The 21356-nt window shown below is 38.6% G+C and overlaps 1 long non-coding RNA gene across 2 annotated transcripts in view; it reads right to left on the reverse strand.

The window, feature by feature from the left end:
• Positions 1 to 21356, reverse strand: part of LOC147359254 (uncharacterized) — a 264028-nt gene that overhangs the window by 58265 nt on the left and 184407 nt on the right. Inside the window, exon 3 of one of the 2 annotated variants that reach the window (XR_015140640.1) lies at positions 2775 to 2918. The exons of the other annotated variant lie outside the window; for it this stretch is intronic. This is a non-coding gene — a long non-coding RNA (uncharacterized LOC147359254). The remainder of the gene's footprint in view (positions 1 to 2774; positions 2919 to 21356) is intronic. 2 annotated transcript variants of the gene reach the window in all.

Here is a 21356-nt window from a genome sequence, read left to right on the forward strand (position 1 = left end):
AGCCAGATCAATGAGACTTGAATCTTGGGCTTTATGGGTGCTCTTAGGAAGGCTGAACTTTCTCATTCTCTGAGGATGTGTGAGATGGCAATCAGGAGGAGGAATCTGCAGCTACCAGGGATTGTCTCATTCCCATGAGTGAAAATCGAGGAGAAAGTCAACCAAACAAACAGCAGAGGCAGAAGAGGGAGAGAGAGAGAGAAATGGAGAGAGAGAGAGAGAGAGATGAAGATAATATTTGAGTCTCCTGACCTAATCTGACCTAACCTCCTTCTTAAGTCTCCACCAGACTCTTCAACTCTTCAATTCTGGGAGTCAATACATGCCTCTTCTTTTTGCAGCCAATTTGCTTTGAACTCAGAGACCCATGATGCAAATTGACATGTTTACCAGAGGTTACCTCTGTCTCCTTCTTTACCTCCCTTTGTGTGCACCTTCCAGATTTAACTCAGGCATTATGCTGTCTGAGAACACTTTCTTGAGTCTATTTGTCTTGAGTTAGATGAACATCCTTTGCACTGTGTTGCACTAACCACATACTACTGTTATTACTTGTTAACATCTGTATTGCCTTCACTATATTTCAAACTCTGTGTGATTGGGAACCTTTTTCTCTTCCTTTGTATCCTCAGAACCTATGGGAAACAGTTGGCTACCATTTGGTAATTGACTGAATATAATGCAATAAAATTGCAGCCTTCCAAATTTTAAAGACAGAGAAGATGCTCCTGGTTGTCTTCACATCTCTGGGCCAACATGTTTAAATATACTTTTATTTTTACTTTCAACCTATTCTCCTATACATTTCCCCACCCCATCCCCCTCAGTGGCCTGTCTTCCTCAAATCTCTCCCTAAGGAGATTTTAATTTATTTATCCATCCATTCAATAAAAGTTTAAGGGTCTCTTAAGGCTTCCCAGGTGGCTCAGTGGTAAAGAATCTGCCTGCCAATGCAAGAGATGTTGGTTCGGTCCCTGGGTTGAGAAGATGCCCTGGAGAAGGAAATGGCAATCCACTCCAGTATTCTTGTCTGGGAAATCCCATGGACAGAGGAGTCTGGCAGGCCTCAGTCCATAAGGTCACAAAGAGTCGGACACGACTGAGCGACTGAGCATGCACGCACATGACTTAAGAATTGCACTAAGCATGAAGAATATAATGTTAGACAAAACTCAGGTTCTCATGTACCTTATAGTCCAGGGTGTGAGATGGAGAACAATTGCAATAAAGTCTGGTTTGTGCTAGAACTGAAGAAAAAAGGTGAGGAAACTACAGTGGGACATAGCTTGGGGAAGTCACTGGACGTCTGCTGAAGGAAATTATTTTATGCTAAACTCTGAGTGGTGAGCTGTTGTTAACTGTTCAGCTTGCCTGGGCCATTTCCTGGTCTTCTTTGAGGCTCAAGACTGACCCAAATGTTATTTAGCTAATATGAAGAAATTGAGGTCTAATCCCAGATTCTGAACTACTGCACCATTTTAACTCTCTCCCATGTTCAATCGTGGTCCTCCTAACATATAACTCTGAGGTAATACAAGTTTTTATGAGGAAGGTCATTTGGGATGAGGGGGAAGAAAAGTGAGATGACTTGAAACTTGGACTGGGAACCAGAGTAGTCTTGGGGAATTGCTAGGCTAAGTGTTTTGGTTCATTGAAAGTGATCAGTAAAGGAAGTGACTGCTAAGACAAAGAGGACATGTTGGCCAGGAAGGAAGGAAAGATTAGGGAATGAGTTATCATCAGATAAAATTGACTTGACACTTTGATATTACATTCAAGAATGAGAGAGACCTATTAGTTTAACTTACAAACATACAGTGTGTCCAGTATTCATCATCTAACCCAGAAGTTTCCACTCCCAAAGTAGGCTATTAGAGTGTACTGATTTCATGGGCGTGTAGTACTTCTCAAGTGGAGAATCACATTATTCTCACTGAGGTCTTTGTGGATATAAAACAGCATTTTAATAGAAAGCACAGTTTAGATAACTGACTTCCTAACTCTAGAATTTTATATCATTAATAATCTGATAGCTTGACATAGCTGATTTCATGTGTTATTAGTAGATAGTAGTAGATCCATTGTTACTTTTTTGCTTTTGGTTTTCACAATTTCAGTATAAATTTACTAGAGTAAGAGAATCAAATGATATAGTAAACTTCCAGAAAACAAAAAAGGTGAAGTATCAAGGATAAAAAAAAAAAAGATGTTAACAAGGCCCTAGGAATATAAGATTTCCCTGCACATTACACAGGGCTATTAGTAAGAATGCAAAATGTAAATAAGGTTTTGACATTTGAACAGCACAAAACTCCTACCTGTTTTGTTGTGCAAAATGTAAAGCATAGTGTTGCTAACTACAGAGAAATAGGAATGCGGACCACAGTTGGCCAGAAAAGTCACTGTTACAGAGATTCTGATGGCAGAATATTCTCTGAGTTTAGGGGCAATTTATTTTGAATATTCACTTTCAATCCTGAGTCAAGCTAACTCCCATTTCAAGTAAAAAGATGCTTTAGATATTGATTAGGGAAGAGCTAGGTACTCTTCCAAAGAAACCTGTATGACTGAAGTTAATTTATTGCTTATGTGGAATCCAAATGTCCGTTTCTAATCAGCGGATGGCTCTCCTCCAAGCCCTTCCTCAGTTTTGGCTCCTCTGTCTTCCACAGGAGGCTCCCAAGGTTGTCAGGATCACCTGCGTTAGGTCGGAGGCAGAGCTGAGAGGGTGGAAGAGGGTCAGCCACTGAAAGTCAGACACAGCCTCTACTCACCCGCATGGCCCCACTGATGGAGCTTGGAAAGCAGATCCTGCTGGGCAATTGGGCTGCTGAGGAATGGACCACATGCTTTGTGGAATGAAAGTCTTGATACTCCCTCCTGGACTACTCCCATCAACTCACCGTTCATTTTTCTTTCTGCAACAACAACGGAACCTCTGTGACAGCTGACCTTTTGACAACACAGGGGTGAGGAGTAGCGACCCTCTGTGCAACTGAAAATCTGAGTACAGCTTTATAGTCTGCTCTCCATGTCTGTGGTTCCAGATCAATGGGCAGATACAGTCAAACTCAATCATGAAGTATTGTAATAGTGCGTGCATGCACATCATCTCTTGGAGACCCCATGTACTCTAGCTCGCCAGGCTCCTCTGTCCATGGGATTCTCCAGGCAAGAATACTGGAGTAGGTTGCCCTTTCCTTCTCCAGGGGATCTTGCTGGCCCAGGGATTAAACCCATGTCTCTTGAGTCTCTCACACAGGCAGATTCTTTACCACGGTGCCACCTGGGAAGTCCTATTATAATATTTATAGTAAAAAATCCACAATCAGGCCCTTGGAGCTAAAATCTGTATTGTTCAAGGATCAACTTGAACTGACTGAAGCTTAATAGTTCTCCAAGCTTGGTACATACTTTCAAAACCAAAATTTTTATTAGATACAGGAGATAGATAGGTAGATAAATAAAAGCATCAGTTCAGTTCAGTTCATTTCAGTCGCTCAGTCCTGTCCGACTCTTTGCAACCCCATGAATCGCAGCATACAAGGCCTCCCTGTCCATCACCAACTCCCGGAGTTCACTCAGACTCACGTCCATTGAGTCAGTGATGCCATCCAGCCATCTCATCCTCTGTCGTCCCCTTCTCCTCTTGCCCCCAATCCCTCCCAGCATCAGAGTCTTTTCCAATGAGTCAACTCTTCGCATGAGGTGGCCAAACTACTGGAGTTTCAGCTTCAGCATCATTCCTTCCAAAGAAATCCCAGGGCTGATCTCCTTCAGAATGGACTGGTTGGATAAATGCATAGATATTCAAAAAGTTTGCTACATATAAACCACCTAGGTAATTTAGACACATACACTTTTTGAAAATTTTTGGTACCTTAATTTTCCTTTTCAATTTAATAATAAGTTGACTTACTTTTAAATTTTCTCAGTAACAATTTTACCTGTCCTAGTCATCAGAAGGCAATGGCACCCGATTCCAGTACTCTTGCCTAGAAAATCCCATGGATGGAGGAGCCTGGTGGGCTGCAGTCCATGGGGTCACTAAGAGTCAGACACGACTGAGCAACTTCACTTTTCCCTTTCATGCATTGGAGAAGGAAATGGCAACCCACTCCAGTGTTCTTGCCTGGAGAATCCCAGGGACGGGGGAGCCTGGTGGGCTGCCGTCTATGGGGTTGCACAGAGTCAGACACGACTGATGTGACTTAGCAGCAGCAGCAGCAGTCATCAGAAAAACAGACTTCCTTTTTAGTCTTCACCCTTCTAGGTCTTACTTCTGAAAGACAGGGCTGTGCCTGCGTAGTTCCTATCTCTTCACCAGGTCCCTTTCTTAGTCAGTCACATGTTATGTTAAATTGACTAGAGAAATTGTTTCCTAAAGGAAATTAAAGTGCAGGGTTAAGTGTTATACTGACTTCTATTGGTCACTGGTTCCTGTTCCAGCGATGCTCATACCTCATCAGAAGGCACACTAGAATTAAGACTTCACTTTCTTTGCAGACATAACAAAAGAAAATGACAGGGCTCAAACATTGCCTCAGTGATCAATACAATTGAATGATCTTAATTCCAAATTTAGTCCTATCTGAATTATTAACTTGTATTAAGAATAAAGTCAGAGTGAATTTTATTTGTTGAGTCTCTATTTCCAAAACCATAAATGTTGGCCATCCCAAAGCAATTTTTAACTATTTTGTCTGCTTCCTTTTTTCTCAGTAATGTGAGAATTATAATCAGATCAGATGACATCATCTCATTCATTCTGTCTGTTATAGGAAGTATTGAATATAAACAAATTTCAGAAGAAAGATGACTAAGGGAAAGGATAAAAATGGATGACAATGGATGCTACTCAAAACTGGTAAGAAAACAAGAATGGGCATATAATAGCAAAGCAAAAATTAGTACCTGAAAATAACTGGAATCCAATAGCTCTTGAAACTGTGGAAGTGTCTTTTTGCATTCAGAAAACATGTCTTTTATATTAAGAAAGAAACACAGAGCTTACTAGGTACTTTTGAAATCTAAACCCATTCCTATTCTCTCCTGCATTTAGAACCAGGCCCTCTTCCTCTCTGAACCTCAACTTAATGCCCAGACTTGATGGGACAGTTCAGTGGTTTGGCTAGAACCTGTCTGAAACATATATCAAAAGGTTTAGTGGCTCCCACTCACCACCATTCAGCAGTCTTCATTTTTAAATGGATATCAGTCTTGTTGAAAGATTTACTTTATTGTGGGGAGTTGCAATATTTCTCTATCCTGCCAATAAGCCTCTGTGGTAAGATTAGCTCTGTCTTTTTAAAGAAAATAACTCTAGAAGTTTACTTTATGGGAGCTGCCTTACTGATCATAGCTATTCATTCACATGGAATATAAATAAATATAAATACAGTCACCCATGAGAAGACCTCAAAATATCTTGTAACTCATTACAGATCAGTAGCCCAAAGTTTGGGTGTATATTTAAAAAGCTTATAAATTGAAAAGCTCTTAGCTTCTAATTTCCCAAAGGTAATTCTTCTCCTTCTTACCTATTTTTAAAAATTATTATTCCCAGAGAATAAATACAATGGAAGCCATTATTCCCTCTTTATTCACAGATTTCCTTCTTAATCTCCAAGATTTACCATCAACTTTGTTATAATGATCATCTGCCACAGTGATCCCTGAACTTTGGGATTTTACCTGAGAGAAATCACTTCATACATAAATAAAAATTGGAAAGCAACATGAGATTAACAATCTTTTATTTTGCAAATTCACATATTACAAAAACTCTGAGTAATGTCATTTTTTCATGAATCAAAAGGTGGTTTTATACCCCCATTAAATCAATATTCTTTTTTGTTTTTAATTTAATTTTATTTTTAAACTTTACAATATTGTATTAGTTTTGCCAAATATCGAAATGAATCTGCCACAGGTATACCTGTGTTCCCCATCCTGAACCCTCCTCCCTCCTCCCTCCCCATACCCTCCCTCTGGGTCGTCCCAGTACACCAGCCCCAAGCATCCAGTATTGTGCATCGAACCTGGACTGGCGACTCATTTCATACATGATATTATACATGTTTCAATGCCATTCTCCCAAATCTCCCCACCCTCTCCCTCTCCCACAGAGTCCATAAGACTGATTTATACATCAGTGTCTCTTTCGCTGTCTCGTACACAGGGTTATTGTTACCATCTTTCTAAATTCCATATATATGCGTTAGTATTCTGTATTGGTGTTTTTCTTTCTGGCTTACTTCACTATTACTGTTTTCATTATTTCATAGGTAATAATTCATTATTCATATATTCATATAAAATTCATATAAAATATATGAATTCATTATTCATATATTCATATAAAAATTCATATATTTCATAGGTAATACTTCATTATTACTTATTACTGTATAATAGGCTCCAGTTTCATCCACCTCATTAGAACTGATTCAAATGTATTCTTTTTAATGACTAATACTCCATTGTGTATCAATATGCTTTTCATGAAAAGTTTGGCACATTTTCCTGACTTTTCACATTGTGTTATTCTTTCAAAAACCAGTACAAATCCAGGTACCGATCTATAAGAACTCTTTTCTACTATATGATCATATAATATTTTTTAGTTACCTTGTTAATTTCATACTATATCCTATTTAGCATACTTTGAAATACATTTGAAATGCTCTTATGTGTGTAAGGGCATTCCTTTCAGCAAGTCAGTCTCTTACCTTCTAATGTATGTCTAAGTAGAGAAGCAGCTCCAAATGAATGAATAAAATGCAAAGATGGAAGTATCTCCCAATCCTCTTTACATAAAAGGAGAATCTCTCTCCTCTACTTGGTAGAAAAATTATTACGACTAAACAGTGCTGTACACAGTTGTTAATTTTCTCATCAATATGCACAGTTATTCATGGACAAGTAGGACTTGCTCAGGTGGCAGTCTGCTGTTTGAATTAGCTTCTTTCCTTTAGAAACACTGGATGCTCGCTCAAGGTAGCTCTAGATCGGGGGTACTTACGGTAAGGATTGGGAGTTTGAAATTATCAGGTACAAACTAGCATATATAGGAAGGATAAACATCAAGGTCTTATGGTACAGCACAGAGAACTATATTTAATATCCTATGATAAACCAGAATGGAAAAGAATATGAAAATTTGTGGTGTGGCATGTGTGTGGTCAGTCATGTCTGACTCTTTATGACCCCGTGGACTGTAGCCTGTCAGGCTCCTCTGTCCATGGAATTTTCCAGGCAAGAAATACTGAAGCAGGTTCCCATTTTCTTCTCCAGGGGATCTTACTGACCCAGAAATTAAAACTGCATCTCTTGTGTCTCCTGCACTGGCAGGCAGATTCTTTACCACTTGTACCAACCAGGAAGCCATATATAAACTGAGTCATGTTGCTGTACACCAGAGATTAGTACAACACTATAAATCAACCACAGTTCAATAAATGAAAAAAATGGGGGAAATTCTCTTAGAAATGCTTCAGAGGGACAATTGAGGCATAGAATCTTACCATCACCCCATAGGAAAGCCATAGAAGGATCTTTCCTCAAGAGAACAGGATATAGGTTTTAGTTTCAGGAGCAACGGGGGGAATAAAATCTGAACTTCTAAGATAGTGACCCATAAGTTAACATAACTTTCTACCCTATAGCTTCACTTTTCTCTCAATACCTATTGGCATATATATATATATATATATATATATATTTTTTTTTTTTTTTTGCTTTGCTATGTATCAGTTAAACTTCTGCTTCTTCATCATTTCTGCTTCTTTACAATTCCAGTTCACAATATAACATAATAATTAGGATCATGGGTTCTGTACTGATATAAATCTGGATTTGACTGCAACCTCTGCAAATAGTCAACAGCTCAGACATATGTAATAAAATTTACCTCATTAAATTTTCAAAAATAATAATTAATTTAAATGAAAAGAAGAGAGAATGCTAGTAAAATAGCTTCTCTATCAGCAGTGGTCAATACTGTTGATCAGTATCTTATTACTCTTTTATTAGTTCCATATTGTGTGCAAGCTAAAGTCACTTCAGTCATGTCCAACTCTTTGTAACCCTATGCACTGTAGCCCACCAGGGTCCTCTGTCCATGGAATTCTCCAGGCAAGAATACTAGAGTGGGTTGCCACGCTCTCCTCTAGGGGATCTTCCTGACCCAGGGATCAAATCCGCATCTCCTGCGGCTCTGGCATTCCAAGCGGATCCTTTACCACTGAGCCACTGGGGAAACTGTATTTCCATATTACTAATTTAAATTCCAAAGGAAATTATCTTTTCACTATCACCTCCCATAGCAAGACGTTTCATGGGTATATAGCGAGCCTATAAATTGGCTGTCTTAGGGTAACTTACCCAGTCTTGTCCTAATGACTATGGAAAGGACATAAAGTTAAGGTTCTAATATAATTACTATATTAGATATTCTATATATCTAATATATATATATCATAGTAGAATATTGTATAATATTCTACTATGCAAAATATAGTCCCATAGATTTACCCTTTAGTAGAAACCTAAGACAAGGCTGTTTTGCTTAGAAGAGCTGTGGGTGTAGTAGATTTATGGTATAATTGACACACTGAGTTCATTTACCAAGAAAGAATTCAGAAGATAGTCTTTTGTGAAATAAATGCACCTTATCCTATGATTAGCTATTTATGTAATATTGGGATTTGAGAGATCCTGGTATCTTACTAGTACTTCACTGGTATATACATATGACATGCTGAAACTAAGAAATGGAAACCAACCAAAGGGAACTAAATAAACAGGCAGTGCATGTAGTTAGAGGGTTTTGAACCTGTAGACATGTTTAGACCAGGTTCATTTCAACATACGGGCAGAACATTTGGTTAGTTTATTCTTACTGTATCCAAACCCATGATAACGCCCTACTTTGAAAGACAGAGATATAGAAACAGTATAATTACCGATGGAAAACTAGTGCAGATAAAATAAGAATAACCTAAGCTTTAATTCAAACCTCAAACCATAAGCCCAGCCCAAGACTTTTTTTAGGTTCTTATAGGTTCAGATAACTTTGGACTTTCAGAAAACTTTTTCTCAAAGTGACACTTTTTACTCTGTACCCACAAGAATAAGTGGGGCAAAAATAGAGGACAGGACAACTCCTGTTCAGAGCTTGAGTTCCTGGCTGGGCTTTTACAATTTCTTGCCAGCCGATGAACAAGAATGAAGAGAGAATGTAAGGGATGTATGTAGGTAATCCAATTTAGCATTCATTATTGACTCCCTGGAAGGCCCTAAAATGCTGTCGGATGACACAGAATTTAATCTTAAAAAATAAGACTATGATTACATAATATATAATCAACAAGAGCAAGTAAAGAGTAAAATTCCCCATCTGTATCCATCTTTATCTTTCTTGGTATTCTACTTCCTGCCAAATCTCAGTGACTTTATGACAACAGGATTTTCTTTTTACCTACTTCTTATTCTTTTTTCCCTATTTTTTCTATATATCCTTTTCTTGTTTTATCTTTTTTTCCTTTCCTTCCCTCTCCTTTTTTATTTCCTTTCTTATGTATTGAATAAGGACTGAACGCACAGTACTCTACTAGAAAAGCTAGGGGAGAATTATAAGACCACTTCTGTGATCCCAGGAAGTGTGTCACCAGCTATCTGTTTGTTCCCTGAACAGAGAGGCTGCAGAAGACTTATCCCGCACCTTTCTAATTTGACTTTAGACTGAAATAGTCTGTATCACTTTCCTTTTCCTTTCATTAGAGTACCTATTAATAATTGTATTGTATTACCAAATTGTATTACCAAAGCATCCTTTCTGATGAGACTGTAATGGAAAGTGTACCGTTTGCCTGCCTAGTCCCCTCCTTCCCTTAGGAACCTGTTTCTTCCCCACATCCTCCATGCGGTTCTGATGAGATTGCTCTGCAAGCCACAGCTGACAGGTCCACACACAGACCCAGGCAGAGGTGGCTAGTCATGCCATGTTTATCAAATGAGCCTAAATGAAGGGAGGCTGTCCCTTTCCAGTGGCCATGTTCCTTGTCATAGGGAGGAAGCCAGTCTGAGAACGAAGCCAACTATCCACAGAAAAGGAGATATGAAAGTAGACGAGAAGGTCCCGATGGAAGTGTTCCTTGCCTCAAATTGAGCCTGAGACAGAGTAGAAACCCTAACTTGCTACACTTGACTCTGGAAACTTATGGGACATTCATAAAGAGTCAGCCTAAATTCAAGTCATGACCAAGCAGAGTTTGAAGCACTTTAATTCTTTTTTCAGTTTGATTAGTTCAGTACAGTTGCTGTCATTATCATGAAGGCATCCTGAATGATAAAAGTTGAACGACAGACAGTTCAAGAGGGTGCTAAGTCTAAGAGAAAAGCTGCAATTTGTTGAGATGAAGAGGATTTCATTGTCCCAAGAGATGTGCCTGTCGGAGATTCCCAAAGAAAAAAGACAGGTGATTTTAAACCCTGAATTAATCTAGTGTCAAACAGACTTCCATTCAAATTCCAACTCTGTCTTTTAAGAACTGACCAACTTTGGGTGAGTTACTTGACCTTTGTATTTCTGTGTCTTGATTTTTAAAATGAGAAAAATACAATGCAAACTGCAAACTTATTTTAAGATTAAAAACAGCACTTGTGTACAGCTCTCATGAAAGTATGCGATGCACACTAGACGCTAAATAAATGGTAGTCACTGTTATTGACGAACATTTCTGGGAGAGCCATGCCAGGGCAAGCTCCTCTGGTCACTTTCATCCTCTTCAAATGAGCAGAAATAGTTTTAGATCCTGTGGTCTCCTGCTGGCTGAAGGAGGAGTAGCTGCCAATGTAACCACTCCTTCAGGGAGAGTGTTACCACTGAAGTCACCTAACGTGAGACAGCAGTGGGGTGGTTTCAGGGAGATCATGGACCAGAGAGGAAGGGAAGGTTTTGAAATGGATTAATCAGACTTTGATTTGTCATCTTCTCTGGTTATAAGAGTGAGGTAAGTATGTTAGAGTGAACCCTTATAAATTGATATCCTTCAAATTATGTGCACTGCAATTTTACGTAGGAATACCAGATCCTTTGTAGTAAGAGTCCAAAAATTACCTCCTTTTTAATGCTGCTTATTTATTCAATAAGTATTCATTGATCCCCTGTTACAGGTCAGACATTATGTTTGGTACCATGACAAAAAGAATTAAGATCTTCTGCCTTCATAGAGTTTCCTATCAAATCTGTTTCTTTAACCCTTTGTTAGGACTGATACTCATTTCCAGGGAGTTCCCATCTATGACCTCTGTAACTATTTTATGACTAATTTTTCCCTGAGGAATACATTGTGTAATTGGATACTGGCCAGCTGTATTTGTATCATCACAGGTTGAATACAATGGAAGAATCATTTCTAATGGGAGCCATTTCTGCTGTTTTCGTCATGACTTTGGTAATAACCTGGAACATGGCCTGGTGCTTCTATAATGCTTATTTTGATGTCTACTTTTGCAGTCAACTCTTCCAAATACCATGTGACACTCTCACTTATTCTCAGTGGTTTGGCACAAAGTGCAGAAGCGATTAAATCAAAGTATATCATCCCCCCCAAAACCATTTTTGTACATTTTTCTCCTTCAAGTTTCTGGCCATATATCAGCAATACTCTTTTTGTCTTTTTACTCTTATTTTTATTTTTTCAAAAAAAGACATGATCACCATGTTTCTAGAATAAGATATTAGAGGGAGGCAGTACACAGAATGAGAGACAGGTGATTTTTATAGTACATTTGAAATGCTCAAAATGTTATTTTGAATTGGTACTGCTGCTGCTGCTGCTGCTAAGTCACTTCAGTCGTGTCTGACTCTGTGCGACCCCGTAGACGGCAGCCCACCAGGCTCCTCCGTCCCTGGGATTCTCCAGGCAAGAACACTGGAGTGGGTTGCCAGAATTCATACTAGGGATCTCCAACTGGGGAAGAGAGCAAGTATTCTGATTTCTATTTTGAAGATAAGAAATGGACACACCTCAGTTATAGTCATATGACAAATCAGTAGTGCTGTCAAGCAGGGACTGTAGTCAAGATTTCTAGTCAAATGTGCCATTTACTTCATCAAATGAAATTGAAATATATGAATACAATAATGTCAATTCAATGAATCACTTGCTTCATTATCTTTGAGTTCTGCCTCCCATGATCTATGTAGGCTATTAAGCCAGGATTAAATAATGAGTCACCTACTGAACTTTAGAACAATTCAGGCATAAAACAGACTCTGCTTTGCCCCAAACTTACTTTACCCATTGCCAGCAGGAAGAAATACAGAGACTGGCAGTTTCTGCCTGCACACGCACATGCACACACACACACACACACACACACACGCGCGCGTATATGAACATTCACACATGAAAGAGGAGAAAAAGTTAAGAAGTGGATGGCTAAAAAATTAGTCTTTCAAAGGACCTAGACTGACTCCATGAAATGAATGCCCTTTCTCTGCAGAGATTATTTTGAAAGAATAACGGCTTGAGATACAGAGGAAAAAGGAAGGACTAAGAAGCAATAACTATATTCCAGAACTTGAGGTAGGCTTGTTATACAGGTCATCATAGTGTAACCTCTCAGACACCTTGATCTAGCTCTTATATTCATTATGTTTACAAAACATGGTTACATAAAAAGAAGATTAGGTAGTTGCTAAAATCCATGTAGTGAGCGAGTGATAATCCAGTATGCACACCTCATGTCTAACTGACTCCAAAGCCCATGCTTTCCCTTTTCTACCATACTGTGTAATGGGGACCAACTATTAGGACAAAATAGTAGGGTTTTGTTTTTGCGCTTGTTGAATAAGTGGGGGTTGACTATCAGCTTAAAAATGAAAGAATGCTTCAGAAATATGTTATATCTCTAGTAGTTTATCTATAACATGGCATCCAAAAGAAAATTCTTTGAGGATTTTTTTTGGATCTTTTTTAATTCTTTGGCTTCCTCACTGTGGAATAAATTGTGGGCTTCTTGTTTCCATCTCTTTTATGGTCAAAGTCCCTTGTGGAAAATTTATTTATATGCTTTATTATTTCAATTATATTTTTGTTTTTCTCCACTGAGACTTCAAAATATAACATTTTTATGATAATTACTAAAAGAATATGAAAATACAGAACTAATCTGATGCTTTACTATATTCACTAGTATTTCTTCTGATCCCTCTGCTCACTTTGCCTTTTTTCCTATTAGTCAAATATGATTATCTCTTACTTTGTATCCTAGGATGTTTGCACGTATAAATTAGGAATATTGGGGTTAACTTCTATGTGTAATAAAGAGTAATTATTCATATACAGTGGGCTAATCAGTTCAACTTATGCTTCAAGGAGTTAAAATGTTATAGGCACCATTCAATTCCATATTATTCATTTTCTCAGATGTTGTACTAATGAAAATAATTGTCATTTTTTGAAACAATTTCATGACTTTCATACATCTTATTTTGGCAATTGGTTTTACAAAGGGCACACAATAGCACCATCTTAGCATGGTTGGGTCAGGCCAAATGAGGTGTTGGAAAAGGAATAAGCCATGCAGGAATGCTGCCTCCTGGCTCTGTTAATTAGGTACAAACTGAAATACCCAACATTTCAGGAAAGAGGCTGCGTGAGTGAGTCATGTGTATATCAAGACTTCCCTTCAAACCCCTGCATTCTTTTCTACCATGTCTAGTGTACACTATGTTCTTCTATAATTATAAATGTATGTTTCCCATCACCACAAAGACTTCTCATTCCTTGAAGGAAATGCAGCTTCAAAAGGCTTAAATTGTGAAGGGCAGGCCCCCTTCTGAGAGCTGCCACTGCTTCGGGGTGATTTCTCCTCTAATTTATCCACAGTAATACCAATGGCCAGCTTGGTGCCTGCATCTTACCATGTTGAGATTGGCCTGAGGCTTTGGCAGTTTCAACTTTTGAAAAGAGCATCTTTGAATTTTGATAGTGAAAATCTCAGTATTGTCTTAAAAAAATACTTATGTAGCATGCTCCCTTACTATCTAAAGAGAGAAAGGGTTCCAGGCTTTCATGATTTTAAACCTCACACATAAAGGATTTTAAAGGAGAACAGGCACTTTAATTAGAGGATAAACTCCACATTGAGACTGTTTCAGGTTTTAGTTGCTGAGAGTCAAAAGTAAAGTGACATCCAACAGAAGAAAGGATCTAGAAATATAAGTTTAAAATGTGATGATCTAAAAAAACATGTAACATACTTTAAGACAGTAGCAGTTTGAGAGAAAAATATGTTCTATTTTTAACTACCTTTTTTTAAACTCTAACAATTACACTTTTTGAAAGTTTCTCCAGATAGCAGCTTCCAAGTATGAAGTCATGTCTGTCAAAAATTATAACAGCTTACGCAGACTTGTGCCAGGCACTGTGCTAAGCTCTTTTTAGGGGTAATCTTTTGTAATCTTTTCAATTAACCTATAGAGTTGCTAGTATTATCTCATTTAACATATGAAGAATCTGAGGTGCACAAAGGCTGAGAACGTTGCCCAGAATCACACAGTTGGAAGGCTGGGTTTGGACACCAGACTGTAAGACTTCCTCACTGTGCTTATAACATGTATGCGATGCTGTCACAAATATTTCTTGTTTGGGGATAATCATTTAAGTAGCTTAAAAGGCACACAGTGCAAAAATTGCAATCTGCCTCTACAGATTTTTGGTGGTGCCCAACCAAATAATATCCCCCCAAATGTGTTCTTACGGTGGCGTATCAGAACTGACTTCTGCCGTTTCAGTGACCTGTGCTCAACCATGGTCTGAAGTTATTAGATGGAAAATTTCAGAAATAAACAATTGTTAAGTTTTAAGTTGTCTGCTAAGTCACATGAGGAAATTTTGTGCTGTTCTGTTCTGTCTGGCCCAAGATCCCCAACCATTGACATCTTCTGCTCCTGACATCCAACCATGGACATAACGGCTGGATGATTCAGGGTCACCTGAAGGAGATGATCCTCTCAATAGTAGCCACAATGTAGCTCATCAGGCACGTAGGTATTTTATCATCTTACTGCCTCACAAGAAGCACGGTACGGTACAACAAAATATTTTGAGAGAGAGCGAGCTATCACATTCACACAACTTTTATTGCAGAATATTGTTCTATTATTAATTATTGTTAATTGTTACTAATCTCTTACTGTGCCTAATTCATGAGATAAATTTTATCATAGGAAATATGTATTAAAAAACACAGTACATACAGGGTTTGGTACTATCTGTGGTTTCAGGCATCCACTTGGGGTCTTGGAACATATCCTCTACAAAATCCAACAGAGAAATAATCTTCCCTAAATGAGGATAACAATAAAGAAGGTATCATTTAATGAGTGTTTACCATATCCTAGGTAGTGCTAAGTGCTTTACAGAAATGTTCTCATCTTAATCCTCTCATAGCTCTATCAGTCAGGGGTTATTATTTCCATTTTAAGTATGTGGTGATTTTGGCTTAAAGAAATTGTTTAACTTGCTCAGAGGCACATGGTAAGGGGTGGAGCAAGAGCAGAATGGATGCCTGCTTGTTTTGATTCCAAATTCCATGCTCTTGAATTGTAGCACTAAATTGCCTTCACACAGAAGGACACAAACATACACAGATCCATTTACTGAACATACACATTGAAGCAGACATTCCACTGGGAAGTTTATATATGGAATTTCTTGACCTTACATACCCCTTTTATCAGTTTTCATTGTATTCATTTTTCAGATGAAAGGATATTCCTCAGTCACTGGATTTTTTTTTCCCCCACATAAAGTTTGGAGAAAACAAGAGGTAAGTTCCAAAGACCAGAGAGAGGAGACTCCAGTGCTGGTCTGACTGGGGCCAGTTCTCCTTTATCTATAACGCTAGTAAGGCAAAGGAGGCCCCTGCAATCGCATACACATGAGCAACTAAAACTGACAACCTCCTTTGAGAATTCATGGAAATTTTCACACATCAACCTTCACCATCAGGAAGGTCACACTGAAACTTTAATGTAAATAATATACACTTCTGTCTTTAGAACTCTAACAACCATAGCAACTTTCGCCCAATAGTCAGTAGTCAGTAGTAGTTGTAATAATAATAATGGATTTTTATTATCCTTTTACTGTTCAAAATACCATTTTCACAGTGCTGCTGAAAGGCAGTATTCTCTCTTCTGCTTCACTAATGTGCTTGGTACTGAACTGGTTTTAGCACAAACTGCTCTTATGACCTTATACTATGCCATTGGTTAGGGATGAGAAAATTTTATTGGCCTCACCACCGAATCTGCAATGTCCAGACAAGTAGAATCATTTTTTATGGTATCAGATGTGTTTTAGACACTCATTCTGATACACTCTTATTGATGACTTTGCTTCCAAAAATACAAATTCAAGGAAAAATGCGGAAAATTATGAAGTGTTTTTCCAAGTCTGTGTAGCTTGAAGAAGATGGAAGCCATGTTGTGAGTGACAGCAAAAGTTTCAAAGATGTTTCTTTCTCTCCAGTAGCTAAGTCATGTCCGACTCTTGTGACCTGATGGCATTTATCACTTACCAAAGGCTAAAACCCACCAATGACTATGGTGACTTAAACTCTAAAAAGGCAGAGGATTAAATAGTAGAAATGGAGATACAAAATATCAATCAGGAAGACCCGTAAAACCTGGGAAGACAAGCACAGCCCAACATGCCAACATGACAGGAGCCTCCAGATAAAGTGAAGAATCCAAGCTCCCACACGTGGGTGTGTTTGAACCAGCCATCAATGTCAAATAGAGTATCTTGAGTCATTTTATCTCAGTGATTCACAAGCAGGTCTGGGCCATCCCAAGGAGACTTTGCTTGATGCGGAAAATAAGATAATGAACCTCAAAGCAGCCTGAGATCTAGGCTTTACTCTAATCTTGGCTTAGATTCTGGCCTCATCTGTGATAACTTGCCCATCCTGAAATGATGAGGTTGGTACTGCCAAGCCCTGCCCAGCTCACCCTGGATGGTGAGACAGTGGTCAAAACCACCAACTGCAGGCTGAAAAAGACCCTCTCATCCTGCCCACCTCTGAACCAATTTTTACCCCAGACAGGTTGGAGTTAAGAAAAATCATTCTAAGGTTGTCAAACTTAATCTCAAGTCACTCTCACTGCCATTTCAGCCTTGACCTTGGAATCTCAGTCTCCATCCACCTTGTTATCCAATTCAGGTGCTTAGATCTGTGCCTGAGTCTCACATTTAATAACTTCTCCAATCCCCTAAGATTTATAAGCCTAGTAACTCCCTTAAGTTTTCAGACAAGAGAGTTATGCTCTTAAATACCATTAGGTACTGTTGGCCTGCTGTCAACTGAATTCTTTATCAACATCTCCCATCAGCCTGACTAGAGCAATAAACCCACTCAGTTCTGGATACCAGGCCTGACCTTTTAATATCACTTGCCTTACTGCACAGGTATCTATGGATCACAGCACATGTTCTGGATCCAGACTGGGCTTGCAGTTTCCCCATTTCCTGGCAGGTAACTTGGGCAAATTCATTTCCTTTCTTTAACTTAGTATCTTTGGCTAAAAGAAAATTTAGGGTAATAATAATTGTGCCCATCTCATAAAGCTGGTGTGATTAATGAATTGATGTCATCAAAGTACATAATTATTCATTTTCAATAAATAGTCATCATTCATTTCTCATTAGAAATTATGCTACAAATGGATGTAAAATTCCATTCAGATTTAAGTATTTGATCATGTTAGATGTTGTTCTGTTCTTTTCTTTCCTATACCATGTTCTTTCTCCCATGTCTTACTGCCTTCTAGAATAGACGCTTCTGTATTTAGGTCAGATCCAGATTCCTCCTCTTCTATGCCTGTCTCATTCTACTGTAATCAGTGTTGTCTGGCCCAATAAAAGCTGAAGAATTGAAGAGATTAAGCCCTAGAATGGAGCAGGATGATGTCCTAGGGTTGATGTCTGAAGACTTTTCACTTATGTGGTTCTGGAATGGAAAAATTGATGAATTATTGATGAATGATGAATTGATGAGTTAAAGGTGTGCTTTGCCAAAGTTGCTTGAAAATAATGCCCTCTTCTAAATATTATTCTTATTTTATTTTCTTGGGCTTTATTTTATTTTATTGGACTTTATTTTCTTGGGCTCCAAAATCACTGCAGATGGTGACTGCAGCCATGAAATTAAAAGATTTGCTCCTTGGAAGAAAAGCCATGACCAATTTAGACAGCATATTAAAAAGCAGAGACCTTTGCCAAAAAAGATCCGTCTAATCAAGGCTATGGTTTTTCCAGTATGGATGTGAGAGTTCGATTATAAAGAAAGCTGAGTGCCAAAGAATTGATGCTTTTGAACTGTGGTGTTGGAGAAGACTCTTGAGAGTCCCTTGGACTGCAAGGAGATCCAACCAGTCCATCCTAAAGGAGATCAGTCCTGAATATTCATTGGAAGGACTGACGCTGAAGCTGAAGCTCCAATACTTTGGCCACCTGATGTGAAGAACTGACTCATTTGAAAAGAACTGACTCATTTCCCTGATGATGGGAAAGTTTGAAGGCAGGAGGAGAAGGGGACGTCAGAGGACAAGAAGGTTGGATGGCATCACCAACTCGATGGACATGAGTTTGAGCAAGCTCTGGGGGTTGGTGATGGACAGGGAAGCCTGGCATTCTGCAGTTCATGGAGTTGTAAAGAGTTGGACATGACTGAGCAATTGAGCTGAACTGAACTATTATTCAGTCCTGTGTGCTTCCTAGTGCTATCTGAAGAAGGGCAGAGAAAACAGTCATGCACCATTTCTCCATATTTTCCAAGAAAATTTTATCTTCAGACATACTTGCCCTTCTCAAGTTTAGCCAAAAGCAGCTGATACACTGGCTAGATCATGATTCCTGCCAGTCGATCAGACACAAGTCACTGCCTCATGTCTTAGACATTGACTTTTCAAAGCAGCAATACAGCAACTCTGTTAGACTCAAAGAAACGGGGAATGATGGTATCTTCTTAATGCTTTTTGATTCAAAAGAAGTTGCCATTCTTACCTGCTGACATAGGAATAAATCTATAGGAACCAAGTCAAGAAAACTTATGTGCAATTTCCATTAATAGGATCTCTGTGGCAGGGAAGAAACAAAGCCAAGAAGAGCCATCAATAAATTTTTCAGTGTTGCTGAATCAGGAACTGGTAGTCTGAAGGGTTTACTTAGCTCAATTTCTGATTGAGGATTATGGCATTGTGGTTCAACTGGATAAAGTTTAAAGACTTCCTTTTATATTATTTTTAGTTTCCTTTTTTTTTTCTTGTGTTTTCTGCCTATTTTCTTTAATGTCCAAATATTCTTCCTTCCAACACAAAAATTTCTTATTGATGGAAGATTGATTCATCACTTTATGATTTTATGAAAGCTATTTCTTCTGAACAACAACAACAAAAAGGTATAAATGTATATATTCACCACTTCTAGTGTATTGAAATCACAAAAACATTGTATATTCCCTCAACTTTAGCCAACTTCAGTAAGTGATAGATAAGCTGTCTAGGTTTTGGTGGGCAGAAAGCTTTATCACAATTTGATTCAGGGGACCAGGCTTTGTAAAAAAAGTGACAGAACAAAAAGAAATGGCAGCTATAAGAACATTTTTAAAAATCGAGATTGCTTAACTTGGAGAGAGAAAATGATAACAATGCTTAAATATATCAGAGTGAAGATAACCAGTTTCCTTTTCTGTTTTCCCCAGAAAAGATAAAACTTGAAGAGAATGTTTAGATTTTAGTAAGAATGTGGGTTGACATATGGAAGAATTTCTTCACTTAGAAAAATTGAGTTCTAACTCATGGTCATGGGCTCTTGATCTCCAAAGACATTGAAACAGCCTTCTACACTGGATATTATTTATATAAGATTATAAGATGGCAAGAGGCCAGATCATGAATTTTCTCAGTGTTTGTCTAATTTTGTAGTAAAAGTCATGGCTACAAAGCTTTGAGCCCTTTCCAGGTGCCAAGTACTCTATATTCATTATTTCATTCAATACTCAGGGTGACCCTAGGAGGTTAGTATCACTAGACTTTTCAGACAAAGGAATAGGTTCAAATAGGTTGACTAAACAGCCCAAGGTGTCAGGGGATGGAGCTGAAACTTGATCACATATCACCTGTCAGCCTCTCTGTACACCAGCGCCCAATCAAATCCCAGAGACAAGAGTTTTATGTGAAGTAGAAAAGGACAAAAACAGTAAAGAATTCACCTGCAATGCTAGAGACCTGGGTTCAGTCCCTAGGTTGGGAAGATCCTCTGGAGAAGGGAATGGCTACTGGCTCCAGTAGTCTTGCCTAGAGAATTTTATGGACAGAGGGGCCTGGTGAGCAACCCCATGGGGTTGCAAAGAGTTGGACATGACTGAGTGACTAACACTTAGAAAAAGAGAGCTTTATTGCTTTGCTAGGCAAAGGAAGACACATCAGGTTTCTGCCTATGTGTCTCCACCCTGGAGGGTTTTTATAACAGTGTTCAAAGGCAGGGAGTCTGACAAGATTAGGGTGTGAGCAGGGTGTGCACTCACTTAATCTCACCTCAGGTGGTCTGGTCTCCTAATCTCATCTCCTGATGAGCTTCCCTGGGCCCTTTAATTTTGCCTCAGGTCCTTTCTTGGCTGCTCCTCCTTGATTAGCAACTGTTACAATACACCCTTTGGAACTCAGGAAAGTTCTTGGAGACTGGAGTTCTGCCTACTTTCAAGAAATGAGGGACAGAAAAGCCTCCATGCCTGGAGGGTCCCATTCAGTCTCACTGTAACACTGACCTCCATATTGAAAAATGTCAGAGTTTAATTTTGAAACATAATTTTGAAAACCTTTTCACAATCAAGTCTTTTCCTACCCCCTGTCCATACTCAGCTTCACTCTGAATTTCAGTTGTTGTTTTCTTAAACAATGCCTCATGTCTATTTTTTTTAATTCCTATTTCAGATGTCAAGATTAGAACCTGCCATTAAATCAACCTTTTCAGCCCTATCAATATTTCATATTTGAAATGTAACTCAGCTGGATACTGAAAGGATAGGTGTGTCATGGCCAATTCAATCACTGAGACATAGAAACCGTAGAAATAAAGCTCAAAGCCTTTGGTTAAGAATAACCAGCTTGTTCCTGATAGCTACACCCCAGGCTTTTCTGTCTACTTTTACTTCCCTGTGAAACAGGCTTAAGCCACAGCATCTCAGATTATATATTTTTCAGGCAAATGCCTGTCTGTAGCATAAGCAGGGTTGGCCTGAGAAAAATCATAAAGTAGGTCAACTTCAGTTTGATC

Source organism: Bos grunniens, chromosome 14, assembly GCF_055505025.1.
Source record: "Bos grunniens cultivar Pamir isolate PY7600 chromosome 14, Bosgru_T2T1.0, whole genome shotgun sequence".
In the NCBI taxonomy this organism is placed as follows: Eukaryota; Metazoa; Chordata; class Mammalia; order Artiodactyla; family Bovidae; genus Bos; species Bos grunniens.